This window comes from Felis catus, chromosome A1, assembly GCF_018350175.1.
Source record: "Felis catus isolate Fca126 chromosome A1, F.catus_Fca126_mat1.0, whole genome shotgun sequence".
NCBI lineage: Eukaryota > Metazoa > Chordata > Mammalia > Carnivora > Felidae > Felis > Felis catus.
The window spans coordinates 103,365,249-103,384,859 of NC_058368.1; the positions used below are offsets into that span (position 1 = coordinate 103,365,249).

The 19,611-nt window shown below is 39.5% G+C and overlaps 1 long non-coding RNA gene across 5 annotated transcripts in view; it reads right to left on the minus strand.

Moving 5' to 3' along the window:
• The window catches only part of LOC123385626, a 435,444-nt gene that overhangs the window by 138,737 nt on the left and 277,096 nt on the right, over positions 1 to 19,611 (minus strand). For all 5 annotated transcript variants that reach the window (XR_006598526.1, XR_006598527.1, XR_006598531.1 and 2 more), the window contains one exon: positions 12,152 to 12,240. This is a non-coding gene — a long non-coding RNA (uncharacterized LOC123385626). The remainder of the gene's footprint in view (positions 1 to 12,151; positions 12,241 to 19,611) is intronic.

Genomic DNA, 19,611 nt, shown 5'->3' on the forward strand with positions numbered 1-19,611 from the left:
AACAGCTCATTCCTTTATCAGCCAGGTAAACTAAAACACATATTACTAGACACGACACAAAACCAGCCCTGGGATTTGGCCATGAGCCCAACCTAACTGCAGAATGTTTATTAAATTATTAAAATTTATGGGTTGATAGCACTCTCAAGCAATTTATTATAGCTGTAAACCATTTTTAAGTTTTGAAAACACAATAAAGTTGATTTAATAATCCCCCTAATCTTATACACAACTTCCTCCAGAATTTTCTTCAATTACGGCTCATAAATTACAATTTATTGTGTATTAGAGAAACACTAAAAAACAAATACTTCATGAGAATTTCATCAGATTCATTTATTCTGAAACATTTGCCAGGAAGCATAACAAATTCACATGTGACCCCTGCACTCACAGAGCTGAAGTTCAAATCAAAGCCACAATAGAGAGTTCCTTTGCCAAAGATAATAACGAAAATCTTCCCTGAACTTGAGCCAGGAACTTGACTTTAATGAATGCAAGGGTGAAGGGGTCAGGAAAGGGAGAGAGAGGCAGTTCCAGGGAAATTCTCTCTACTCTAGAAACAGCTTGAATTGCAAAGCACAGATGGTCACATCACCTCTTTGTAGGACTTTGTTAGAGAGCGAGCAAGTGAAAAGAGGGACCGCAAAGCGACAGTAATTAGGAGCACACATTGTGTTCTTCTCAGGGGCAGCAGGTCATCAGTGTAGGCAAATTCACTTAGATTTAATGACTTTTAAGTGAACATTTCGTACTTTTAAAAAACCAGAAATGACAGTAGTTTAGGAAGAACAATCCCTAACAGTGGAATAATTTTGAATGTGTTTCACATTTCACAGTGACTTGAGTAGGGCAGAATTGTCTGCTGGATCCAGTTGGTCCTGTGGCTTCTATACCTGTGTTTTCAAAACTGAAATGGAATTTTGGGGGAAGTCTTAGGGCCTCTGTTAATGGAACACAAGGAAAATATATGCATAAGAGTTTACATGTATTGGGAAGGAGAGGCACTACTCTGTCCAGAGGACAAGCAACGTGATGTGAAAAGAACTACTGCATCTACATTCCTTAGAAGTTTCAGGTTTGGGCCCTTTTGCTGACTTTAGGAGGCTGGAGGATGAAACTCGTATTCAAGCAAGCCTATCACTGATATCATTTATAATAAATCTACAGCGGGTTGTTTCCTTGACTTGTAGAACCAGACGCTACACGGAGCTGGCTCTGGGAAAACCTCCAGGGACAGAGGATTTCTTCTAAAATGGTGTTTCCTTCTACTTGGGAATTCCACAAAATCTATTTGCTTAAAATGAGCAAGATCCTTCATGGGACTCAAGGACAATGAGGAATGAGAGATGACACAATCAATGACTTAGTCATACTAAAGAGGCCTTAACATGATGAAGACTGTAGTTGGCTCTCAGTGTCAGTTTAAAGTCAGAACTCCATGGAAGAATACGGTGGGCTCTCATTTCCCTCTTTTCCTCTTATTTATTCTGCCCTCGGTGCCTGGTACTCTAAACACTTGACTATGGTAAATGTCATTAGAAGCGCCTTCTCTGCTCTATCTCTCACAGGTGCACCTGGTTGCATTAAATGATTTTCCTCACCATCCTGGCCACATATTGTGTCAATCAAATTTCTGTCCCTGAAATACTGAGCCACTTAAGTCTACGGAACTGAGCTGAAAGATCCTGGAGACCAAAGATCGAAGGTACGATTTTTCTAGGGAACTTGATGTCTATGAGTAAAGGAAGATGATCCACAGGGGGAAAAGCACAGAATGGAGTTATGGAGACAAGCAGGGTAAGAAAATATGAGGCCATAGGGAGAGTTAAAAAGTAGTTGCCTTCATGTTCTCTATGACTTATATCACTTCTTATGAGGCCTACCTATATTTCTAACCCTTGAATCCTTTATATTCTCCTGCTCTATCACCCCCATTTACATTTGAGCTAGTGTACTAGGCTTCTGTTCTTTAAATACCAATGGCACTGGGTACACAAATGGGGAAATAAAGTACTCTGTCCTCACTCTACTTGCAACTTTGCCATAAGCACTGACACCAGAGCAAACTCTGTGCACAACCAACACGGGCAGGAAACATGCCGACCCCTCGCTTCTGTGTTCACTCGCCCAAGAGGTACCAGGTAACAATGCTGCACTCAGTATCAGTGACTTCCTGGACTCTCGATGGCTTATGTCCTGCCCACCTTTCCCCCTGACAGGAGAACACGAAGAACAGCTCCACAGTCCCCATCTCCAAGTTCTTCAGGTCATTTTTGCACGTGGAGCTGAGTCATAAGTTAGAAGTGGTCTACTTGGAGATATTGTGTCGTATGTATTTTATCCAAGAAGATCGTATGTAGGGATTGCCCACAAGTCAGGGCAATACGTTGTGGAGCATGTTCCAGAAGATTCATAAGTGACCATGAAGTATTTTCAAATAGGTATAACGATATAAATGTGACAGTAATAATCGCCAGTTTGAATTTGGGTCACTTCCTCTATGGCCAAAAGATCATACATGTACCAGCTATGATGGAGTAACAAAGGCCAGATATATCTTCTCACAGGAACAACTGAAAAACTAGAGGAAATACACCCATGAGTGGGTTTCAGACAGTGGATCCTAGGAAACAGAGGGAAAAAAATCATTGAGGAGAGGGAAAGAGCGGATCCTTACAATGCTCCAGCTTGCTGCCTGAAGAAAGTGTCCCAGGTATGCAAAGGGACAGGACACCCAAACAGAGCTCTGTGGTCTCTGTGAATAGAGAAAAAGTTGAAAATATGGGGAGTATCTATGGGATAGAATTTTCAGAGAAAGTACCAGAGTCAAGAGAACCGCAAAGAAAGTTCCAGACATTTGCACTGGTTTTATCTGCCGTCTTTTACTGAGGCCTAAAAACTGCATTAATATAAGAAAATACCAGAGGTTGGGGAAAGAAACACTAAAAAGGAGCAGGTGGAAAAGTCCCAGACATCACACAAGGCCAGGAGAAGGTCATGATCCCGGGAGCCACAGAAGAAGTCCTCAGTAATACTTGGCACATCAGGGGGAACACCCAGAAGGTTACAGTCTCACTACTAGGGAAAATTAGCCCTAGCATAAAAGCCACCTAACAAAGCTTAAAAACAACTCCAGAAAGAATAGAACTGTTTCTCAGTAACCTAACTGCATCCCAGAACACAGTTCAAGAATATTTAAAGGAATTACCCAATACAGTAAAACTAAAACACCTGATATCCAATAAAAAAAAAACACTAAACATGTAAAAAAGGAAAGAATAGAATAAAAATAAATCAATTCAAGTGATACAATTATCAGACAAGGACATTAAAATAATTACAAACATATTCTATATGTTCAAAAATATAGAGCAAGAAATCATGTATACATTAAGGAGATAATAAAATATCATGATATAAATAAAAAACTATTTAAACATCTTTAAAAAAACTTCCATATATAATATACAATATATTGTATATGATTAAGAACAGATTAGACACTGCATAAAAAGATAGATCAGTGAATGTAAAACAGCGATAAAAACTTTAAAAATAAAACACAGAAAAAAAGATCGGAAAAAATGATCATAATGTCAGCGAGCTCTGAGAAAATTCAAGTAGCCTAATACTTGTACAAGTGGAGTCCTGAAAAAGAGAGAAAACTGACATAGAATAAAATATTTGGAGTAATGCCTGAAATTTTCCAAGTTTGTTAAAAATTATAAACCAAAGGTGGCTTGGGTGACTCAGTTGGTTCAGTGTCCAACTCTTTATTTTGGCTCAGGTCATGATCCCAGAGTCATGGGAGAGAGCCCCATGGGGAGCTCTGAGCTGAGCATGAAGCCTGCTTCAGATTCTCTCAGGGTGCCTGGGTGGCTCAGTGGGTTAAGAATCTGACTCTTGGTTTTGGCTGAGATCATGATCTCACAGTTCATGAGTTTGAGCCTCATGTCGGGGTCTGCACTGGGAGCCTAGAGCCTGCTTGGGATTCTCTCTCTTTCCCTCTCTCTCTGGCCCTCCTCTGCTTGTACACATACCCTCTCTCGAAATAAGTAAATAAATAAACTTAAAAAAAAAAGATTCTGTCTCTCTACCTCTGTCCCTCTTCTACTCGTGCTTGTGAATGCATGCACATACTCTGTGTCTTAAAAAAAAAAAAAAGTCTCTCTCTCTCTCTCTCTCTCTCTCCCTCTCCCTCTCCCTCTCCCTTTTCCTCGCTCTCTCTCTCTATCTAAACCAACAGATCCAGGAAACACAATAAAGAAGTACAAGATACATAAAGAAAACAGAAAACTACACTGGGGCAGAGCATCATTAATGTGCTTAAAACATACTAGTATGAAGGGAAAATCTTTAAAAGCCGCCTAAGAACCCATCACTTACATAGAAACAAAGATAAGAGTAACAGCCAGCTTCCATCAGAAACAACACAAGTCAGAAGATCATAGAGCAACATCCATAAGAGCAATGAAAGAAAAATTGGCAACATAAGCTTCTATATCCAGTGATAATATCTCTCAAAAACAAAAGTGAAATAAGAATTTTTGAGGACATAAAAAAAAAACCTGATAAAACTGATCACACACAGACTTGTCTTACAATAAATATTGAAGAAAGTCTATCAGGCAGAAGGAACAATAACATCAAGTTGGAAACGTGGATTGATAGGGAGAGCACCAGACATGGTAAGTAAGTGGTTGTAAAAAAATATTTTTCTTAGTTTTAAAATATCCTTTATTTATTTATTTTTAAAGTTTATTGGGGGGAGTGCACAGTGTGGGCATACACACACACACATTTGCACACATGTCGAGGTGGGGCAAAGAGAGAGAGAAAGAGAGAGAATCCCAAGCAGGCGCCATGCCTAGTGAGGAGCCATTCTCGGGGCTCAATTTCACAAACCATGAGATCATGAACTGAGCTGAAATCAAGAGTTGGACATTTAACCAACTGAGCCACTCAGGCATCCCTAAAATATCTTTTAAAAATAAAATATCTTTGGGGTGCCTGGGTGGCTCAGTCGGTTGAGCATCCGACTTCAGCTCAGGTCATGATCTCATGGTTCATGAGTTAGAGCCCGGTGTGGGCTCTGTGCTGACAGCTCGGAGCCTGGAGCCTGCTTCAAATTCTGTGTCTCCCTCTCTCTCTGCCCCTCGCCCGCTTGTGCTGTCTCTCTCTGCCTCTCAAAAATAAATAAATGTAAAAAAAATTAAAAAAAAATAAAATATCTTTTAAAAATTTCAAGTAAAAATTATAAAAATGTATGGTGGGGTTTAAAGCATATGTAGAAAGAAAATGAATAACAAAAGCAGAAAGTCTCAGAGAGTAGAAAGACAATATACTGTTTTAATACTCTTACAGGGCAATTGAAGGGGGGTAATATTACTTGTAGACATGTGATAAATGTGTACACTAGAACATTTAAAGCAAACATAGACATATATGCACACACAAGAGTTAGAGTTAATAAGTCAATAAGGAAAGAAAATGGAATCAGAAGAAAAATGCAGCCCAAAAGCAGGTGTGAAAAGCAAAAAGAGAACAAAGAAGGCCTAGGACAAACAGAACACATATAGCAACATTACAGGTTGAAAACCAACCATTTCGATGACCATATTAAATGTAAATAGTCTGAGTTCACCAGTGAAAAGGTAAAAACTGACAGATCAGATAAAAGCAAGATCCAACTAAATATCCCATAGATATTAAAATAATAAAGAAACATGCTAACGGTCTTTATGCCACTAAATTTGACAATTTACATAAATTGGGTATACTTTTCAAAAAAACAAGCTACTAAAACTCACTCAAGAAAAAATAGATAAACCTGAAAATCCCATATTTATTAAGGAAATTAAATTTGGAGCTGAAAATATTTCCCCAAAGACACCAGGTGAGTTAGGTGATGAGTTCTAAAAACACTTAAAGAAGGACTATGGACTCTTCACCAATCCTTCAAGACAATAAAAGAAAATGCTTCTCAGCTCACTCGATGAAGCCAGCATTATTCTGATACCCAGATCAGAAAGAAAAAAATGTAAGAAAACTTTGGATCAACACTCTCATGAACACAGAGAGGAGAAATCAAAACACACTTTTAGCACATATATTTCAACAATATATAAATAAGGGAATATATCACGACTGTGATTTTTATCACAGCATGCAATGTTGGTTTAACATTGGCAAATTAGTCAAGGTAACGCGCCATATTAACAGACTAAAAACAAACCCCACAACTAACTTCACACTTAATGTTAAATCAGAAACACGGCAAGGATTATCGGTCTCATTATTTCTATTCAACATCGAACGGGAAGATTCTTAATCCGTGCATTAGGGCAAGAACAAGGGAAAATATAAGGCACATCCATTGGAAATATAGATGTATGCACACACATGGATACACACACACACATAAAACACATTTCACAAGTCAATAACAGGAACCGATATTTAATGATTACATTTACCTGATTGTTCAAAATAGGTAAAACGATAGACACTAATGATAGACGAGTGGCTGCCAGAGACTGGGAGAGGAAGGAATGTGCAGGAAGGAAAGGAGAGTGACAGTTAACAAGCACAGAAGTTCTTTGGAGGTGACGAAATATTCTAAAGTGACATCGTCACAGGGGTAGCACAACTTTCAAGTATACTGAAAGCACTGAAATGTACACTGAATTTTATGCTGTGTAAATTGTATCTTAAGCTGGTATAAAATAGACGTTATACAAACTCACGATTAAATAAATTATATTAACAGCAAAGATAAAAATAGTCAAAACGCATCACTTCCTTGTTATTTTGCCCGTTTTTTTTTGAAATATTATTTATGATCTTGAGGCGATTCATACCTATTTTATCTGTAGGATAGGTAAGCAGTATAACAGTATTCTACTGCACACATCTTCTAAGCTCTGAATTCAGTCACCATGTTGGCAGATTGAAATTGGACACTGTCAAAAACCGACACCACAAAAATGGGCAACCGCTACAAATTTGAGCCTGCATCCTCCAGACAGCCGGTTGTTAATCATTCACAAGTACCTCACTGCCTGTTTTACTCATCCTCTCCAGACCAGTGTCACGTGGACCAGAGAAGGTAGCCAGGAGTGACAAAATCCTGAGGAGAAATGCATGAGACAATACATTTGTTTGCCCTTGTAATGAGAAAATGATGTTCCTGGAAGGAAAGGAAGGAAGCTTGATAAATACCTGACTTGCACACGATTTGGGAAACATCTTGTCTCAGGCTGGAAGCTATAGTCCAAGCGTACATTGTTGGTAGATCATGTGGTGTTTATTTCTCTTAAGTGGTTTGCTCGTAAAAAATACCAGGCAGGGGCGCCTGGGTGGCGCAGTCGGTTAAGCGTCCGACTTCAGCCAGGTCACGATCTCGCGCTCCGTGAGTTCGAGCCCCGCGTCAGGCTCTGGGCTGATGGCTCGGAGCCTGGAGCCTTCTTCAGATTCTTTGTCTCCCTCTCTCTCTGCCCCTCCCCCCTTCATGCTCTGTCTCTCTCTGTCCCAAAAATAAATAAAAACGTTGAAATAAATTAAAAAAAAATACCAGGCAAATAAGAACTACAACTTTTCTACTTATATAGATACGCACCTATGTACCTCACTACTTCCTCCTCTGTAGCAAACACAGTAGGTAATTAGGGCTACCATTACCTTTTTTTCTTTACCTCAATGTTGCATTGGGTAAATGGTTGTATTTGTTAAGTTTGAGCCTTTAATATAAATAACAACACTTACGAAAAGGTTTTCTGAGTCTGTAGGAAAAAAAAAATTAAGGTACTGACTTCTATTACTGGAAGAGTTTATTATAATAATCATAATATCTCTTTGCGTATACTGGAAAGGATGAGGAAATTTAAAAATGAGTATAAAACATCTGGCTCCATCGGTTACTAACAGTGAAAACACTTAGTGTGCTAGCTATTTATGCCTTCTGATTCTCATCTTCCCCATCTGTAAACTGGGGTGAATAATGGTTCCTGCCTTTTAGAACTGGAGATTAAATGAGATGATCTCTTGTAAAAAAAAAAAAATTGCAGTATACTTCCTGGCACTTAATAAGCACTTAATAAATGTTTGCTCTTTATATATTTTGCTGTCAAGATTTAAATAGGTAATCATAATATTTACTGCGGAAATTCTTGGTGGATTTCATTCCAGGAGTGCATATCATATTTATTTCCTAAGATTCATTATATTAGTGTTCCCCGTGCAATTTCTTTGCACGTCTTACGCATGTGTAGGCAGTATATTCAGACACAAGACCCTTGCATAACCAGGGGATTATTTGTACTTTAAGGCTTACTGAAAGAGACGGCTGTCCTATGAGGTGTATTTCCTCAAACACTGGAAAATGGCAAAGGAAGCAGCTCTTCCTCTAGCAGGGTTGCCTTTTATCTTCAGCTGCTTACAAGCCCTCAGAACTCTTCGGGGATAATTGCAATGTAATGCGTTACAGATGCTTGCTAGGTAATTTACTCAGCTGCCACCACCTGGGGAGATTAGACGGGATTTCCCCTCCTGACACTGGGCCCCGGGAATTTATAGTCTTTGCTCTTTCTCTTCTCTGGTGGTATCACTCTTCTCCCCCAGGCTTTACTAGGAAGTCAGCCATTTTAAAGTATACAAGTAGTTTGCCTGCATGAGGAAATTCCAGCAAACAAACTCTATACAGGCTGGGTAAACTTTAAGGCATGGTCCCTATTTTCCCAGCCCGGCTAAACCTGAAATATTATCAGGCTCTTCGGGACCCACCCAACTTTAAAGCAGTCCCGTTATCTTTTCGTGTGCCATAGATACTTTGGAAGTGTTAGGGGCTGAATTATGTCCCTGCAAAGATGTATGGTGAAGTCCTAAGCTCCAGGATATCAGAATGTGACCTTTTTTGGAGATACCATCTTTACAGAGGTGATGAAGACGAGGTCATTACAGCGGGTTCTAATCCAAAATGACTAGAGTATAAAAAGGGGAAATTTGGAGACAGACATGCACACAGGAAAAACACCACATGAGGATGAAGACAGAGATTGGAGAGGTTCATCTAGAAGTCAAGGAAGGCTAAAGATTGCCAGGGAACCAGGAGAAGCTAAGAGACAGGCATGGAACAATCTCCCTTACAGTCTGCGATAGAAATCAGCCTTTCCAACACCTTGATATTGGACTTCTAGCCTCCAGAACGGAGATAATACATTTCTGCTGTTTAAGCCACCAAGTTTGTGATACTTGGTTACAGCAGCCCTAGCAAACGACTTTGAAAGCCTATGAAAGGCTGTGGACCCCTTCTCGAAATACCTTTTTAAATGCATAAAATAATGTACATAGGATAACAAAGGAAATCAAACATTACAATATTGGTTTTAACTTTTTTTCAAAAACAACTCTGGGATGTACGCATATATGTATTGATCTATTAATGTGTTAAATACAAGATCTAGTGGTGGGTCAAAAAACAGTGCAATTCTGAAGCATGGTTAAGTGTAAATGGTATATTAAGGTCTGCAACAAACCTTACATGAAAATACCTGTGATTTCTATTGGTTATAGGGTGCTATTATTACTGTTGTTTACTGTCCATAGTCGTAATTGAAAGAAACGGTAAATTCCAATTAGAGATTAGTGAAAGTTAGGTCAAGTCCACTGACCACCTGAATTCCTTCCACAGACATCTCCAGGGTCATGGAATCCAGGGGAACAACTTCACTTTTAGAGGCTTGGTCTCACTGAATCTTTCCTTATTTATAACATCTAGTCACTTTGTTCATTCTTACTTGTTCATTCATCTCTAGTTCCAGGCTATATCTTTCCTGGGTACTTCAGTGATAAGATTCTATTCTCTCTGAGGCCCTCTTTACTCCTCAATACCGCACAAAGCTTATTCTCTTGGACCTGACATTGATCTTAAAGTTGTTAGCAAAGACTAAGGGTTGCTGGAGCCATGTCGGGTGGGGTGATGGGCTAAACAGGTGATGGGCATTGAGGAGGGCACTTGTTGAGAGGAGCACTGGGTGTTGTATTTAAGTGATGAATCACTAAATTCTACTCCTGAAACCATTATTACACTCTATGTTAACTTTGATTTATATTTAAAAAAATAAAAAATATTTTACAACGGACAATTCACATTACAGCCCCACTCAGGGCAATCTCTGAAACAAGAAGAATGGAAATCTTCCCAGTGGACAGAGAATTACTATTATGATAAGTATCATTATTATGGTTGTAATTTCCAGTTTGCCTGTGATGGCTAAATACCACCAGTTGGTCTATGCTATTCCAGAATCCTTTAGTATTTTATATGAATATTGGGGAGCCTCATTTCATAGCAACATCTCTTGCTATCATCTATGGCCTATAGAAGACATCTACCACTGAACTTCCCAACCATTCTGGTACCTATTTACTAGTGAATTCTTTAACACTTTACAGGTAACAGTGTCCTTGCAGCCTGCCTGGGGATTATAGGCAGCTGTTAGGTCACTGGACTTATGTAGTAAATCCAGCCGTGTATGTCCTGCTGTCCAAGCATTTTAGGTTCCTCTTTATTACCATGTCAAGACATTCGAGCAGTCCTACCTCTTTTACTCTAGGCCATCAGTGTTTTAAACACCACAGGGTCTTCTAGCAGGATATTATCACTGGCTCCAATGATCCTTCCATAATGTTAAATCCAGACAATGTTGCCACATCAGCAAACTCTACAGTTTGGTCTCATATCCCACCTTCCCTGCCCCAGCACTCTCAAGATTCTCCCCTGGCATTTTTAGCTGCTTCTGCCATTATAAATTATATATCCAGTTCTCTCAGGCTGAATAATCCCTTCCTTTGAGTATTCAGGACAGTTCTCCCGTGCTTGAACACTTTTGAGGCATGATTATTCTTATTGCTTTAAAAGCAAAGAGGAGAGATGGGGACATCTCTTGAGAAGACAAGTGCCATATTACAAAGTATTTGATTCAGGTGAGAGCTTTGCAAAATCACTAGGCAGTGGGGGACAGGTGTCCTCTATCAAGAAAAGGCCACTTTTACCAGCACAGAGGGTTTAGGGGAATCAGAAGGTTTCATACTTTTTTAAATGCATCCTCTCTTCATGTCACCAACTCCAGTCTCAGAATCTCAACACCTTCCTATTTGGTCCCTATCTTTTTTTCACAAAAGCTGTAATATCAGCACCCTTTTTAAATCTAGAACTCTCACAATCAAATCTGAGTGCAGATTTTCAGCCTACCCTTTGGCTATAGTCAATACAGGTCTTTTGAAATACTGCCATAGATCACTTTAAGTTTTCACGTTGTAATCGGAGCTGATAGTTGGCTGATCTGTATTCTTCCATTAGAGCATGTGTGTCCATTAACAAAAGCCATATTGTCAAGAATCAAGCTCTAGAGCTATTGCATACATCAGTGCACCCCCTTCACTTATACCCTATGTCATACCACTACAGAGATTTTCATGCTCCAGGACCACAGGCTCTCTCCTCCTACCACTTAATACTAGCAGTGTCCTGGCTTGCAATTGATTCAGTTGTAGAATCCTATTCTGTAAGACAGCTTTCTAGAATCAACTTTCCAAAGTTGGGACCCATGTCACTGACCCTGAGCCAAGGAGTTTAAAGCAAGTTATTTATCTGGGAGGTGATCTTATAATCCACCAGTAGGGAGATACAAAGTAAGACAAAGAAGCCAATCGGAGAGTGTTATTGAGCATGCTATCATCAGAGCCACTTGAGGCTCAGGTACACTCTAGTTTGTAGAATTCTCTATAGAACATGCCTCAAAGTTATCCCAGCGTAGGGGTGAGGAAGATGGGCTATTTCTGCATGAACACATGCAGTCATTGGATGAGAGCTACTGTCAGGAGTGTTAATGGTAACCCCACAGCATTGTCTATCTACCTACATTTAGGCAAAGTCCCAGGTGTTTCCCATGACACTTTATTACCCATACGGAAGCAGTAGGCAGAGGACACTGACAATGTATGCTCCAAGCAAGGGTATTGGCGAAGCAAGAATCATGAAGAGGTGAAAGAGAAAAGTCCTTCAGAACAAGATAAATGTATCCTCTTTACATGGGACAGTCGTTTCTCACATGACTTATCCCAGTAGACAGAGCTTTGAGCCACATACCTATTCAGTGACTTGATGTAGAGGGAGAACCGGTCTGAGGTGAAGATAGGCGTAGACGCAAAGACAGCGGCAAATCGCTCGGTCGGGGCCTGAAAGGAACAAGATTGTAAAGCTAAGGCAAGGAGTACGGGTAAGAAGAATATGAGTGCATCTACGGGAACAGAAGCTAAGTGCAGCCCTGTGTGTCCTGTCAAGTCTCTTCTCACCAGGGGACATCCACCCAAAGAAGGCTCTGTATAATGGAGGACTCCTCCAGTGGATGTCAGCCACCCCAGTGTTGGCACAAGAGTTCTTGAAGACAAAAATCATAACGGCAGAGGTGGAGGCTATACACATATCCAGGATAGTGGGCACCACTCATCAATGCTGATGTAGCTGCTGCCACTGTCGAACGTCTTGCATATCAGCAGGAGACCAACACTGAACCTTTGATGTAGTTCCATCCCTTGAGGAGACTAACTAGCCTCTTGGTGGCAAATTGTTTAGAACAAACCTATTCCACCTAGGAGACAACAAGGATTCATATATACCTCTGATACGAGTTTTCCTTCTCTGCCCACAGTAGCCCAGCCGACAGAACTGTCCAAGAGGTCACAGAGTGTCTTGATTTAACAACATAGGATCCCACCTAACGTCACTTTAGACATCCTAGACTATAAACACAGGTGAGAAAGGGATCAGTACAGCCAAGGACAATACTCCGCTCCCCACGTCTTACAGAGTTTTACACAGTATTTAGATAGTTGATTGATACTTATTAAAAGGAAAAAAAAAGGACTTTGAAAAAAATCTCTCACCAAGGATACTTAAAAGCATATTTCATGTCCTCTGTATGAAGTAACTATACATTAACTCCAGTGACACACAAAATCTTTAGATAATATTTTCCAAGAATAAAAAGAAGGATTAACGAATTCACTTTAAATTCTCAGATACGTGAATTAGAGCAAATGAGTTTTAACACAAAGGGAGAAGAAAGGAATTTATTTTGAAAATTTATGCCTTAAAGCACATGATGAGGACTTTATTTTATTTTTTTTTCAACGTTTATTTATTTTTGGGACAGAGAGAGACAGAGCATGAACAGGGGAGGGGCAGAGAGAGAGGGAGACACAGAATCGGAAACAGGCTCCAGGCTCTGAACCATCAGCCCAGAGCCTGACGCGGGGCTCGAACTCACGGACCGCGAGATCGTGACCTGGCTGAAGTCAGACGCTTAACCGACTGCGCCACCCAGGCGCCCCGGCATGATGAGGACTTTAATATCACCTTCTTAATTTTGTATTACCTGGATAATTCATAAAAGTGTGAGCCAATGCTAAGTTCAAGCAGAGTCAAGTTTAGGTACGGCAAACTGGATTATATTATAAAGTCTTACTAGTTTTCAAATTTTTTTAAGAAAGCAATCAAGAAGACTTTGTAACTCCTAAGAATTGTACCTATTGAAGCAAAGTAATGTATAACTTCAAACCATTTTGCTACACATAGAAATTTAAGGAGCTCATGAAACACTAGATATTATGAGCTACATTTTTTTTAATGTTTATTTCTTTATTCTGAGAGAGAGACAGCATGAGCGGGGAGGGGGAAGAGAGAGAGAGAAAGAGGAGAGAGAGACCGACCCCCAAGCAGGCTCCATGCTGTCAGTACAGAGCCCAATGTGAAGCTCTATCTCACAAATCGTGAGACCATCATATGAGCCAAAATTGAGTCGGACACTTAACCGAATGAGCCACCCAGGTGTTCTTGAACTACATTTTATCAGAAGAAAGTTCTGTTATGTCAGTTTATAAAGGCAGTGCTTGTTGATGACCCTCAAAGACATTTACAAGAATCTGATCATATAAACTTATTAGAGCAATATAATTTCCATTATTTTAAATTCTATAATAAAACTGATTAGCTTTAGTAGTATAGCTGTAACAAGCATTTTTCTCGTAGGTTGGCCAACCTTCAACTGCTGTGTTGCTGCAGGGACACAAATGAGCATGTCTGCATGTCATGATCGCATGGCTAAAAATGGAAACACACATGGGCAAAGGGGCAATGCAGATGCTAACTTTCTAAATGATCCAAAAGTCATTCAGTAAATTGATTATTTGCAGTTTGGTATGGACACATCTTAAAGCATGGCTCTATAAACAGAAGTACATATGTAAGCAATAATATATAAACAATATACTAAAGATACTGCCAGTGAAAACAGTATAAATGCATACAGTTGGAACACTGCCAGGCAGTTAGTACTCTATGATTTCTAAATCTATATACTCCCTTCTGAGAGTCTTCCCTTATTTTTTTATCCAGCCTGGATCCCATGTCAGTTTACCCTTTCTTACCTCTCTGTCTCTTGGCTGGACCCAACTAGCCAAATCTCAGCCCGGGTGAATCCTTCAACAACATTCTCTGCACTGACACCAGGATTGCTGGAAAAAATATCACATGATCTGATAGATTACCATGAGTACAATTTGATGGCCTTTGACATCCAATTGGGTCTCACTGCTACCAGATTTCCTTCAGTTTCCACACTCAACTCTCTTTCTTTCCTCGTACTGGCGTTTTCAAACAGTCTCCATTCTCCTCAAATCCCTATGGCATCTCCTCCATCTCTACTGTAAGCACAAAGCTCTGCCTCTACTTTAGAGAAATTAGAAAGTATAGCAGTAGGGTGAAGGGAGGGTAAGAGGTGGACAGGACGGTCCCTCAGTTTTCTTTGCCCAATTTATAAAATCAGGTCTTCATTTACAATCTCCTTTCATTCCCACCCACCCATTCCTTTGGAGGAAATCCTCCTGACTCATGTCCTAATGGTGAGAATAGAGATTAGACTTATTTATCAATGTGTTAACGAGAACTAACTTCTTGTTCTTTCACCCAGCTGTTATGCTTTTAGAAAGGTATTCGAAGAAAAAAAAGGATCATACTATAATACAATTATTATGTTTTTAGTAGCAAATATTAAAACCTTTCTGCATGTCCTTTAATACACAATTAGTTAAATATAAAGTAAAATATAGACTTAAATTAAATAGAGTTAAATAAAATACAAAGTAAGTTAAACATAGAGTAAAATATGCTCGCTTGTTTTGCAAGTATAATTTGTTCCAGAAGCATGCTTGTAATCCAAAGCACTTGTATACCAAAGTGAACTTCAAGAACCATTGGCTCAGTAGTGATCATGTGACATTTGGCATCACATACGACTCATATTGCAAGACACCGGTCATTTATCAAGTTAAAATTTATTAAAAATGTTTGCTTGTCTTGTGGAACACTCACAGAACAGGTTACTTGTAACCCAAAGTTTTATTGTATCTACTGTAGACTGAACGTTTGTGTCCACCCAAAATTTATTCATTGAGAAACCTCATCCCCATTGGGATGGTAATTGGAGGTGAGGCCTTTGGGAGATGATTATGTCAAGAGGGTAGAGTCCTCATGGATGGTGTTGGAACGTTTAGGACAAGAGGCCAGAGAGAGCTCCCTTGTTTCTATTGCTGTATAAGGAAACTGAGGAAACAACTGTCTATGAGCCAGGAAGCGGCCATTCACCAGATGGCCGGCAACTTGTCCTTGGACTTCCAGCCTCCAGAACTGCAAGAAATAAATTTCTATTCTTTAAGCCTGGGTAGTCTATGATATTTTTGTTATAGCAGCCCAAACGAACTAACGCAATATCCTACAATGGAGTACAATGAGTATTGTGAAGATTATTAATATTATAAAGACTTTAAAAGTCTGACACTGCTCTTTGGTCTTAACATGAAGAGAAGTCTGTCTGTGATACATCATTCAAAGGTGAAAAATCTTTTCATATACCAGTATTAACATTATAGTTCCATAGTTGTTGAAAATATAAACAACTTTCAAAGGCAGTTTTCCCGGGTTAAGGTTGGAAATCGAGGGGTACTTTATTTATTGATTTATTTATTTATTATTTTTTATTTTTATTTTTTTTAGAGACAGTGGGAGAGTATGTGAGCAGGGGAGGGGCAGAGGGAGAGGGAGAGAGGGAGTCCCAAGCAGGCTCAGCACTGTCAGCATGGAGCCCAACGTGGGGCTCAATATCACCATCATGAGATCATGACCTCAGCTGAAATCAAGAGTCAGTTGTTCAACCTCCTAGCCACTCAGAGACACCCTGAGGGACACTTTTAGATTCTAATTTCTACATGTTTGTATTTAAATTTTCTTAAGAAGGCAGATTTACATTTATAACCAGAAAAAAAAATGTTTTTTTCCCAATCGTAAAAGTCTATGGATAAAATTCTACTCCAGGGCTATGGTGGAATCCTTCAGCAACATTAGTTTATAAATTAGGCCATTTCTTTTCAAATTCACTGTTGGTTGCTTACTCTTTACCATTAACATCTAGACGTGCTCTAGTCTCTTTCATATTATCCTTCTCCCATATGCTACACCTAACAAGAACCCTTCATCTCACATCACCTTCACAGCCTGACATCTTGACTTGATTGTTTCTAGGTCCTCACTCTTTTATTTAACAGTTTACAGCGATGTGCTTCAGCTTCTAGCACACCACAGACTTCACTCCCACCAAAGTCAGCTAAGGCCTATTTGTGGACAAATCCAACAGATAATTTTCTGTTGTCTTATGTGAACTTCCTGCGGTGTTTGCCACTGTTAACTGTTTCCCTGAATTTCTTTTTTCTATTAAAGTCCACAACCCTACATTCTTTTGCTTTTTCTCTACCAGGAGAGCTGCTACTTATCATTAACTTTCAAGGATTACTTTCAGGTGCTTGCTCCTTGAATGAATTTTGTCTTCAACTCAACTACTTTTAGCCTTGAGGAGAGAAAAATAGATGGAGAATCTATTCTAGAATTAAAGAAAATCTGTGTTTGCATCGTGGCTACCTCACATGTTTATTAGGGGACCCACAGAAAGCAGCTCATCCTTTCGGCTCTTGCTTTCTCTGTAAACAAAACTGGGAAGTAGCTTTCTTGTAAGGTTGTTGTTAGCATTAAACACTCACAACGATGAACACCACATAATAAATATTTAATAGCTGGTAGCTGCTATTACTCTGATTTTATAATCTCTCCAGGGACATTTCTACTCTCCAACTATGACATATAAATGAATAACCACCACCTCTTTTCCCTCCATCCCAAACTCTCTCCTAAATTTCTAATCCAAACTGATGACTCAACAGTTCTACTAGATACCTCATGTCATAAAAATCAACACCCAAATATGATCTCCACTAGCTCTCTGCCACTCCTCTTAAAACTCTGTGTTTCTCTTTTGGAATGCATGGTGTCACCGCCACTCAGTTCAAAACTGAAACCTGAAAGCCATGGTTCCTATTCCCCGTTTCGTCTCTTTCCATAACTGGTCGCTAAATCTTATTCGTCCTTCCTCCGAAATATTTTCTGAGTTCACCCTCACAGGCCTTTGCACCATCTTAGTTTATGACATCATCAACCCTTACAAATGGTGATAGCAAGAGGCTTTTAATTGATCTTTCTACGTCCAGGTTCACATTTTTCTTTCTCCTGGCCCTTTCCATCATCTCCTCACAGACTGTATAGCTAGTAACTGTCCTTATGTGCTTAACATCTTCCCACAACCCTCCTACATTTTGACCTCATCTGTTACCACTACTGTCATTCCAGCCACCTCACGGCCAACCCCATCCATGCCTCATCCATACCAAACATGGTTACATTTCTCTACTGAGTTGTATAGCTCCAACCGGTGATGAACTACTTCCTCTCTTCAGTCTTCTCGCTGGACTTTTTCCTTGGCTGAACTGTATCTGCCCTTGAGATCTTACCTCCTGAGGAAAAATCCATTCCCAAATCTTAGCTAGTTTCCCCTCAACATCATTGGTTCCCATAGTAACATATACACCTGTACGAAAGCACTTATTTCAGGAAATAAAATTTTGTTTTCATGCCTACTTTTTTCTCTGAACCAGTATTTCCCAATTCACATCTGTTTCTCCTCTGAAGCAATTTTTTTTTAAACAAGTGTGAAATGAGATCAGCTAGGAAGCTTATTAGTAATTATCTATATTCCTGAATCCTACTTCTGGCTTAATGTTGCAGAGGAATCACATCTTTTCTTACCCCACAAAACCAAATTAAGAGTAGCATAATAATTAAAAAATGGCATAATTACATTATAAGTTAACAAGGACAGAAAAATAATCGAGAGGAAAATGGAAGATGAGTTTATTTGAACCAATTTTTGGAAAATGGGAAGCAAATGGTGGAGGGATAACTATCTTAGCACAGCGGGAGACATTAAAATTTTAGCGCCAGGAAAAGGGGAACATGGACTATAAATGACCCAATTTTCCCTAAATACTGCTGAAAAGTTTAGCACTTTGAACTCAGTCTAACGACTGAGCTGAAAACAGAATATTTGAAAACCTACATTAAAAGTAGTTGAGGGGCCCCTGGGTGGCTTAGTCAGTGAGACATCTGACTTGATTTCAGCTCAGGTCATGATTTCATGGTCCACAGGCTGGAGCCCCATGAGATTATAGAATGTGAAAATGGGAAGAGGTTTTGGCATGTGGCTGAAAATCAGAATCAAATAAATGTGTACATATTATTTTACAGAGAGAATTCTGAGAAAATAGTAGGGTAGAAAATACCAGGAACCTGTCTCCCCACCTAGACAACAAGTGCACTGGCAGAATCTACCTAATGCAACTATTTTAGAACTCTGGAATCCATAGGAGCTTTACAACTGTGAAGGCAAAGCTTAAGGGACAAATTGCAGTTAATTTCAGCCTCAGCTCAGCAGTGGTTACCTATCCACCACCAGTCCTGTGGCAGGCAACTTGGCCTGTGTTCACTCCACTCCCCAAACCCTTGGGCTGAAGCAAGTTCTAGGAGATGTAAATTGGTGGCACCTCCCCCCACCCTTTCATTTTTCTTTTCCTCATCTTAGAAGCCAGATATTAATGACTAGGACATTGAAAAGCGATTGCATAAACTGGAAATCAAAAGATCACTGTGCATAGTCTGGGAAAGGCACAGTGTCAGAAAAAAAGAGAAGACCTGAAGTTTGCACCTCAGATGGATTCAAAACAAAGAGAAAAACAATCAACAAACAAACCATCAAGACCCAGGGAAGGGGAGAATCTGATTATCAGAGATAATCACATGATTAGATGCAAATGTCCAGTTATTGACCAAAAGGCAAAATGAAAACAAACAAAAGATATACAAAGAGGTGGGAAAGTATGGCCCATTCAAAGGAAAAAAATAAACCAAAGGAAATCATCCATACCAGAGAGAGGACCTGCTGTAAGAGGACTTCACAATAACTACTATAAAGATCTTCAGAGAACTAAAGAAAGATGTGGGGAGAGCAAAGAAAATGATGAAGGAACAAAACTGAAGTATCAACAAAGAGTGAGAAAAAAAGAAACAGGAAATTCTAGAACTACAAAATACAATAACTGAAATAAAAATTT